The sequence below is a fragment of the Sceloporus undulatus genome, chromosome 3, assembly GCF_019175285.1.
Source record: "Sceloporus undulatus isolate JIND9_A2432 ecotype Alabama chromosome 3, SceUnd_v1.1, whole genome shotgun sequence".
Classification (NCBI taxonomy): Eukaryota; Metazoa; Chordata; class Lepidosauria; order Squamata; family Phrynosomatidae; genus Sceloporus; species Sceloporus undulatus.
The window spans coordinates 252,403,781-252,411,871 of NC_056524.1; the positions used below are offsets into that span (position 1 = coordinate 252,403,781).

Consider the following 8,091-nt stretch of genomic DNA (forward strand, 5'->3'; position numbering starts at 1 on the left):
CAGAAGATTAATCAGGGCTGTTCCTGCCATGTCAAGACAGTTAGAGAGTATGGAACAGGCCCCATAGAAAAGTTAAGAAACCAGCAAAGGATGGTATCATGGGGATGGGTGTATGGCAAATTGGGTGCCCCACAAGATCTGGATTTGTTTCCAGGGCCTGAAGTTGCCCATTCCTACTATAATGCCAGTACAGTGCGTAAACTCACACATTTGACTAAATCTCTGAACACAATGATCGAGGAGCAGTCACTTTGCATTTCTGAGTATTTATGTTTTCAAAATAATTAAATATTCATTATATGGGAGAAACACAACATCAATATCTTTACTGGATTTTTGTTTATCATAACAAAATCTTATTCCAAAAACAGTCCCCAACTTCAGCGTTCTTTTTCTCAAGTACAAAGAAATGACATTTAGGGCTTGAATGTGCAATTGGGCCTGTTGTGCTGGCATTTTTCACAGAAGCCTGCTAGCAGATCAAATATAGAGATATTTCTGTGTCTCCAAATTGGAGTCTCTGATACATTAAAAAATGTAAGAAACAAAAATGAAATTAGTATTCTGACTTTGCCAATGGATCCAAATTCAGATTTTAACACTCTCTCTGGACCTTTGCTTTTGTTAATGGTTCTAATTTTATTTTCCAGTTTCCATCAATGCTGTGTAAAATCTGAATCTAGAAAAACAAAAATATACACTCAGTTAATGAAAGGAAGACATTTGTTTAACATGAAGCATCATAATCTAATTGAAAAGAAAGATGCCCAGGTGAATGTGTCTGTTCTAAAAAGTTTGAGTTGGGTGGCTTTAAACTAAACAGTAGGATGACAATATTGACAATAAAATGGCAAGATAAAAGCAGCCATATATACCTACAGAACAACTCAGTCTTAAGGAGCCGTGGTGGTGCAGTGGTACTGCAGCCACAAGGTTGTGAATTCAATCCTAGGCAGGGCTCCAAGGTCCACTCAGCCTTCCATCCTTTCGTAGGTTGGTAAAATGAGTACCCAGCTTGTTGGAGGCAATTGGCTTACACACTGTAAACTGCTTAGGGAGTGCTAGTTCAATGATAAGCAATACAGAAATGTACAGTGGAACCTTATTATACGCGGGGGATCCATTCCGGATCCCTCCGTGTATAAAAAAATCCGCCTATGCTCGAGCCCCATTGTTTCCAATGGGCCTTGTGCATGGCGGTGCGGCGGCACGCGAGGCGCAACGGGTGCGCGCCCATTCAATTGAATGGGACGCGCCACCCCTTCCGCCCCGCGCGTGCCGGCGGCTTTGAGTGCCTATGCTCAAAGCCGCCTATAAAAAGACCGCGTATGCGGAGGCGCCACTATACTTACTATTGCCATTGCTATAGATGTTGAATCTGAACGTAACAGATAAATACAGCTTCAAAATAGTGGCAGTCCAAAATGGCCGAAACATAATCTTTAAAACAAGGGCAACTGTCAGAGGTTAAGGCCAAAGGGCTTTGTGGGGAGGCTCATAACCCATCCAGTGTCCTCAAACCTCCACAATTTTTTTTAAAAATTAGTTCCAAAATGCCTCCCAGCACCACTTGAGGGGTGAGGATTTCCCATGCAGAAATATTAATTCTTACAAAAATGCTGTTTCCTATACAAATCAACCATATGTGAATTTTATGCAAAATAAATCCCTAATTGCAGCATTTTATGTGCAGAAAACAGCATTCTGTGAATGAATTAATATATCTGTTTTTAAAAAAAAATCCATGCAGAAAAGGCTTTTCCCTGTGCAAAAAATGTTGATTTTTTTGCAGAATAATTACATGGGATTTTTTCACAGGATTAGGCCTTATACAGCCTGTGGGTGGAGTTAGGGCACTAGTCTACACAGCATGCGCCATCATGGTGCGACTCCAGCGCTGAATCTACACAATGCAGTGCCAAAGGGGCATCATAAAGCCATACTGCTGTGGCTATGGTGCCCCTTGGAGAGCACAAAAAGGAGCTGCTTTTTGAAGCTCCTTTTTGCACTCTCTGGAGGCCGGATTGGGGCTCAAGTGTGAGGTTGCTGTGGCCCTATCTGGACAGTAAAAGGGCGGCAGCAGACTGCCCTTTTGGGATGGTCTGTATAGCTCCTAACTGTGAATAACCTTCAAAAACTGTGTGGATTTTGAAGACTTTCTTGCAGTAGGAAAAATATTGCAGGAATTACTCATTGCTACCTTCAAGAAGAAACCTATGATGTGTCCACACTGCAGAAATAATCCAGGTTGACACCACTTTAACTGCCATGGGTCAATGCTATGGAATTCATGGAACTGTAGTTTGTTGTTTCATCAGTGTGTTCTGACAGAGAAGGATAAATGTCTCACAAAAGTACAAATCCCAGAATTCTGCACCATTAAGCCATGGCATTTAAAACAGTGTCCACTGGATTATTTCTGCAGTGTGGACACAGCCCAAGTGAAGAACTGTATACCTAAAATACAGTAAAATATTAAACGGTGGGGCATGGGGGAATCAGGTTAAAAACAAACAAACATACTACAATTCATCCATAGTTCATTCTTTTTTTGAGTTGTTATTTTAAAAATTGGAGTGAGATGAAGAAGAGAGAGAAATCTGGTTCAGTTAGGAAACAAATAAGGATTCTGAAGGAAAAAAAGAATGATAAAAATTGTAATATAATATATTGTAATGTAACAAGATATAATATAAATGTACCAGAGCAGAGATTGTGTATAATGTATTATTTATTTGGCATAATAGCCAGAGCTCTTCCCCCCCCCTTTTTTTTTTTTTTAAATGAGAGCACAGAACAGGCTGAGACTGAATGTGAAGCAAGCCATGTTCAATTAAGAGCAGGAGTGAGGGCATGTTGACTAATCTAATATGCTCAATGTACCTTTTTTATTGAAAGCAGGAACACTACTATGAATTAGTGGGTGGGTGTGTAGAGTCAAAGCATAATGTACATGGACAGGTTAAGAAATATTGTACTATCTGGGGTTGTCTACGCTGGCAAAACAAAGCGAATTCAAATCAACTGGAAGCCAACCTGTCCAGATGACGTATGATGGGAAACCAGGTGGAAACTGACACAAAGCCATGCTCTGGATCTAAAACCCGGAGCAAAAAAGTTCTGATACTCAATCTCAGTGTGAAAAATGTGCATCATCGCACTATAAGCAGCATGGTGTGAGTACAGGAATATGGAAAATATTAAATGGTGTACGGAAGCAGTCTGGAGCATGCACTCTGGGACTGGTAAGATGCAGCCACCAGAGCCATTGCTCACCATATGTTTTATTTGGTTTAACATACAGACGCATGAGTGGCCAGCTGCACTATCAGTCCATTACACCATCGATCTATCACACACCCCATGATGCGAACGTACGACAAACATGGCAAGTCTCTGATAATGAAATGGATGTAATTAAGACATACACAAACCAGACAGTCTAACATGGTGGGCATAGGGTGAAGGGGAGGGAGTCATCATGTATTGGGGGAAGGAGGGCTCCATGATTGTGCTTTGCCAATGTGTCACTGGGTTCACCAATGCACTGTATGGGCAGTGTATCACTCATGTGACTGTGTGCTCACACGGGGCATCCAATGGGATAGCAGCTGGGTGGAAGGAAGGAGGTAATTCCAGTCTCAGGTGGTGTATTTTTATGATTGTGTGCATGCATGCGAGGGGGGGCACCAAGAGGGGTGCAGATTGCCTGTGGCTATTTGGCCCAGCTTAGGAATAGCCCTGTAGACATCAGGGTTTCCAACTGATTTGGGGGGAAATGTTATTGCCCTGCTTTTTCCTGTCTGTCTGCTCAGCAGTGTTACCAATCAAAGGAAATCCCCCTGAAAATCCCTGAAATGCCCCCAAATTCCCCGGGGCATCTGGATCAGGGGTGGGGCATCTGGGTCAGGGGGCGGACCTTCTAGGTCAAAGGGCTGCAAAGCACTATAGGAAGGCAAATGGGGGCGGGGACTTCTGGGTCAGCCATTTTTGGGGCGGGAAAGGCATTTTTGGCCATTCTTGGGGGGTGGGAAGTGAAATAATTCCCCATAAATGGAAGGGCTTTTAATTACCCAATGGGAAGGTTTAATTCACTGGAAATTCCCCATAGATTTTTTATACCCGGAAATTACCTGGAAAGGCTTTTTATTACCTGGAAACCGGGGAATTTCCTGGAAATTGGCAACACTGCTGCTCAGTCCCCTGAAGGTATTGATCTTATTTTACAGATGAGGAAGATGAGGAGCTACAGCTAGAAGACACTAGTCTAAGACCAGCCAGTGAATCCATAGGGGGAAAAATATTCAGGAAGAATTGGTGATAACAGCATCTCTCTATGTATATATTGAGTGTTTTTTCCCTCATTACTTAGCAACTGCAGCCCATCCTCTCCCAATACAGTTAGTAGCAGAAAGTGGGGCTTATAGATTGATGTCATCTGTTCCACAGTGATTAACATTGTTAGCCCAGCTTCTTTCTCTTTAGAAACCAATCACCCTGGACCCGAATGCTGATGAAATTCTGATCCTCCAGCTTCCAAATTGCCACAAAGGAAAACAAATAACACTGAGGCATCTCGCCATCATGCCTGGACCCAAATGCTGCACATAAGTAGCACTATAATCTTATTATAATCATTATGAACAAGAAATTGTTTTTTTTTCCTTTCCTCCTTCCAAAAACCCCATTTTCTTGCATATGTTAGGAAGGATCGAATTAGGGGAATCTAATTAGCTCAAATTTATGAGAGGTGTGTCCTAACAACGCACACAGCGGATCGTGTCCCTATGTGTATACCAGAGGTCATCTAGTCCAACCCCAAGAAACAGAGACTCCAATACCAATGAGTTGCAATTAAAATATAAATTTAAAGCCACACAACAAAGGGATCACACATGCACACACACATTCAATGTTAAAGCAAGGGAGGGGGAGAGTTTGGGAGTAAAGGAGAAAGGATAGAGGCACCGTTGAAATATTTACCTTGGGAGTCTTCTCCAATGCGATGGATGCGAGTGATGGGGGATGGTGAAACATGGCCGCGAGAATGGGGAAAACAAGTGGCGACCGCGGGGGCTAGGAGCTGAGTTCCAGCGGGCAAAGCTAACTTAGAGGCCCAAGAGACAGTGAGCATTGGCTTAGCTCAAGTGATTTCAGCGGAGCCCAAGGCTCAGAGAACTCAAGCCTGGAGCAGCAGCTCAGCAAGCAAGGTTTTGAGGTTTGGAACTTCAGCTCAACAAGCCCAATGAGGGCAGAAATCTCAGTCCTATTTATACTGTGAAACATATCCTCAGGCTATGGCAGCCTGGCGAACAAAGGACTTGATGGCTATCTTTTGTCTAAGCTGAAACTTACACAATGGATATACAAAGGAGAGGTCTGACACCTTTCAGGGAAAGACAAATACCTGGATGGCAGAGCTGTTTAAGACAATCACTTGCTCATTAGGAGAGAGGCTGCTTCTTTGTCCTCTTCTCTTTGGGCTGCCTGCGAAACTTGTAGGGCAACTCCCAGAACTGGTTTCTTTAAGGTTTAAATCTACCTTATTCCTTGACCATGCCTAGCAGGGCTGGCTGACTACGTGGTCAGCTCGCTTTTAGGGTAATGGCGGCTTGCGATGGGATCAGTCAGGGGTCATGATTTTTTATTGCTTGGCACCCAAAATTTATATAAAACCAAACTCAGTAACACATGCCATCTCTTACATTTGGATTGTAAACCTGCAGACAAGAACTGTCTTACTACCATCTAAGCTACCCTTTTGCCTACAGGGATGGATGGATAGAAAGAGAGAGAGAGAGAGAGAGAGAGAGAACTACTGAGACATCCACCCATCAATGGCCAGCAAATGACAGCCACAGAAGACTCACCTCCTCTTCCACAAATAAATAAATTTCTACTTTCCTTTCATTTTAATTTCCAGCAACTTTTCTCACACAAAAAGAGTTAAAATGAAATTAGTATTTTAAAGTTTAAATGAAATTAGTAGATTTGGAAGTTAGTTTTCAAAAGGGATTAGTTACAGGGGTTTTAGAGTTTTAAAAACCACTTATTTTTAATTACTTTTGAGAACTAGTGTAACTTTTAAAAATCTAACTGTAACGGGTACTAAGTACTTTGGAGATCCTCGGAATGATGCCTGTAGCTAATTACTTTTGAAAAGTAACTTTCCAAGTCTCTTAAAGACTTTTATGAATGCTACAAGCTGACAGCCTTTAGTAGAAAACATACTCCTGTCCATTTTGTCTTTGTTTCAACACTCACAACAGAACAACAGCACAAAGCATATCAGATAACAAGAACCATGTGATGATATTGTTCCTCTGAGTTTTAGAAAAATCACCCTCATGTAAATATAAACCTAACAAAAAATTAGAGTCACACTGCAGAACAATCAGAGTCATTCCTTAATAAGTTACATTCACAATGCAATGTAGTTATACCATTGTTGTTGGGGAAAGGAACTACACACCAGTAACTCATTGTGCCTAGCTAGTTCCAAGCTCTGTATCTTTTTCGTCACAGCCTTCCTGTGCATCTATATTGTTACAGGCAAGCTTTCCATCTTCAATGTGAAGTTGAAAGCTTTCATGGCTGGCATCCATAGTTTTTTGAGGGATTTTCAGGCTATGTGGCCATCTTCTATAAGGGTTTCTTTCTGACGTTTCACCAGCATCTGTGGCTGGCATCTTCACTCATTCCTAGACTCATTTTTTGCCAGTGCTCTACTCCAGGACTGTTCCACGCTAGGTCTGAGACCACTCTTGAGTGTTATTATTATTATTACTTCTATTTCTTCCACAGATACACTCAATTGATCCGGAGTTTTGCAGTGCCAATTTCCTGGACAGAAAGTGACCAGCAGAGCTTCATTCAAACTGGACCAGTGGTTAACTAAAGTGAGGATCCACTATCTCCATGATGGCAAATTCACTGAATGCCCTGAGAAATTTGGGGGGAGCAGGAAGAAATTTGGGTGGAGCAATCAAAATGCCATTAAACTTTATGTCTGGCACCTTAATAATTCTTGACAGACATAACAAGAAACTTCCTTAGGAATTTGCCACTCTCACCACAATTCAAAAAGGATATTGAGAAACTGGAGCGTTTCCAGAGGAGGGTGACTAAAATGGTGAAAGGTCTGGAAACCATGTCCTATGAGGAACGACTCAGGGAGCTGGGGATGTTTAGCCTGGAGAAGAGAAGGTTAAGAGGTGATATGATAGCCCTGTTTAAATATTTGAAAGGATGTCATATTGAGGAGGGAGCAAGCTTGTTTTCTGCTGCTCCAGAGAACAGGACCCAGAACAATGTATGCAAGCTACAGGAAAAGAGATTCCACCTCAACATTAGGAGGAACTTCTTGACAGTAAGGGCTGTTTGACAGTGGAACAAACTCCCTTGGAATGTAGTGGAATCTCCCTCCTTGGAGGTCTTTAAACAGAGGCTGGATGGCCATCTGTCAGGTATGCTTTGATTTAGATTTTCTGCATGGCAGGGTGTTGGACTGGATGGCCCTTGTGGTCTCTTCCAACTCTCATTTCTATGATTCTAAGTATGCCTTTTTGACAAATTCTATTGAGAAAGGCTTGATATGTGAAGAGCAAACAAATTAGAGAACAGATATGCCATCTTTCTCCCAGAAGGGACCCAAGGCGGCTTATAGACAAAATGCAGACCAATTTCACTGCTCCACTAATATAGAAGCTACTTGTTCAGGCAAGATAAGAAAAATCAGCATGTTGAGACTATTACATGATTGTTAACTGTAAACAAATCCAATGATAGCTGGCAGCTTCCATATCAGTGGGGCAGTTAATTTGGTGTGCATTTTAGCTTAGACTACACAGGATTATCCAAGGTGGAAGTACAGTTTTTGAATGTAGGCAACAAAGCAGGTTGAATTTCATCTCCCAAATATTATGTCCCAAACAGTGTGAGCACCTTGGATAGCTCAGAACTCAGAACAGATTCACCATTCCACTGATGTAGGAACCAACACAAACTACTAAGTGGAAAGGACCGGTGGGCAAAATTTGTTTCAATAGATAGATAGATAGATAGATAGATAGATAGATAGATAGATAGATA

At 41.9% G+C, this 8,091-nt stretch overlaps 1 protein-coding gene across 1 annotated transcript in view; it reads right to left on the bottom strand.

Annotated features, from left to right (window-relative positions):
* Window positions 1–309: 309 nt before the first annotated feature.
* The window catches only part of WDR49 (WD repeat domain 49), a 178,403-nt gene continuing 170,621 nt past the window's right edge, over window positions 310–8,091 (bottom strand). Inside the window, exon 19 of the mRNA XM_042456108.1 lies at window positions 310–679. The gene's annotated coding sequence lies outside the window, so the exon portion shown is untranslated. The remainder of the gene's footprint in view (window positions 680–8,091) is intronic.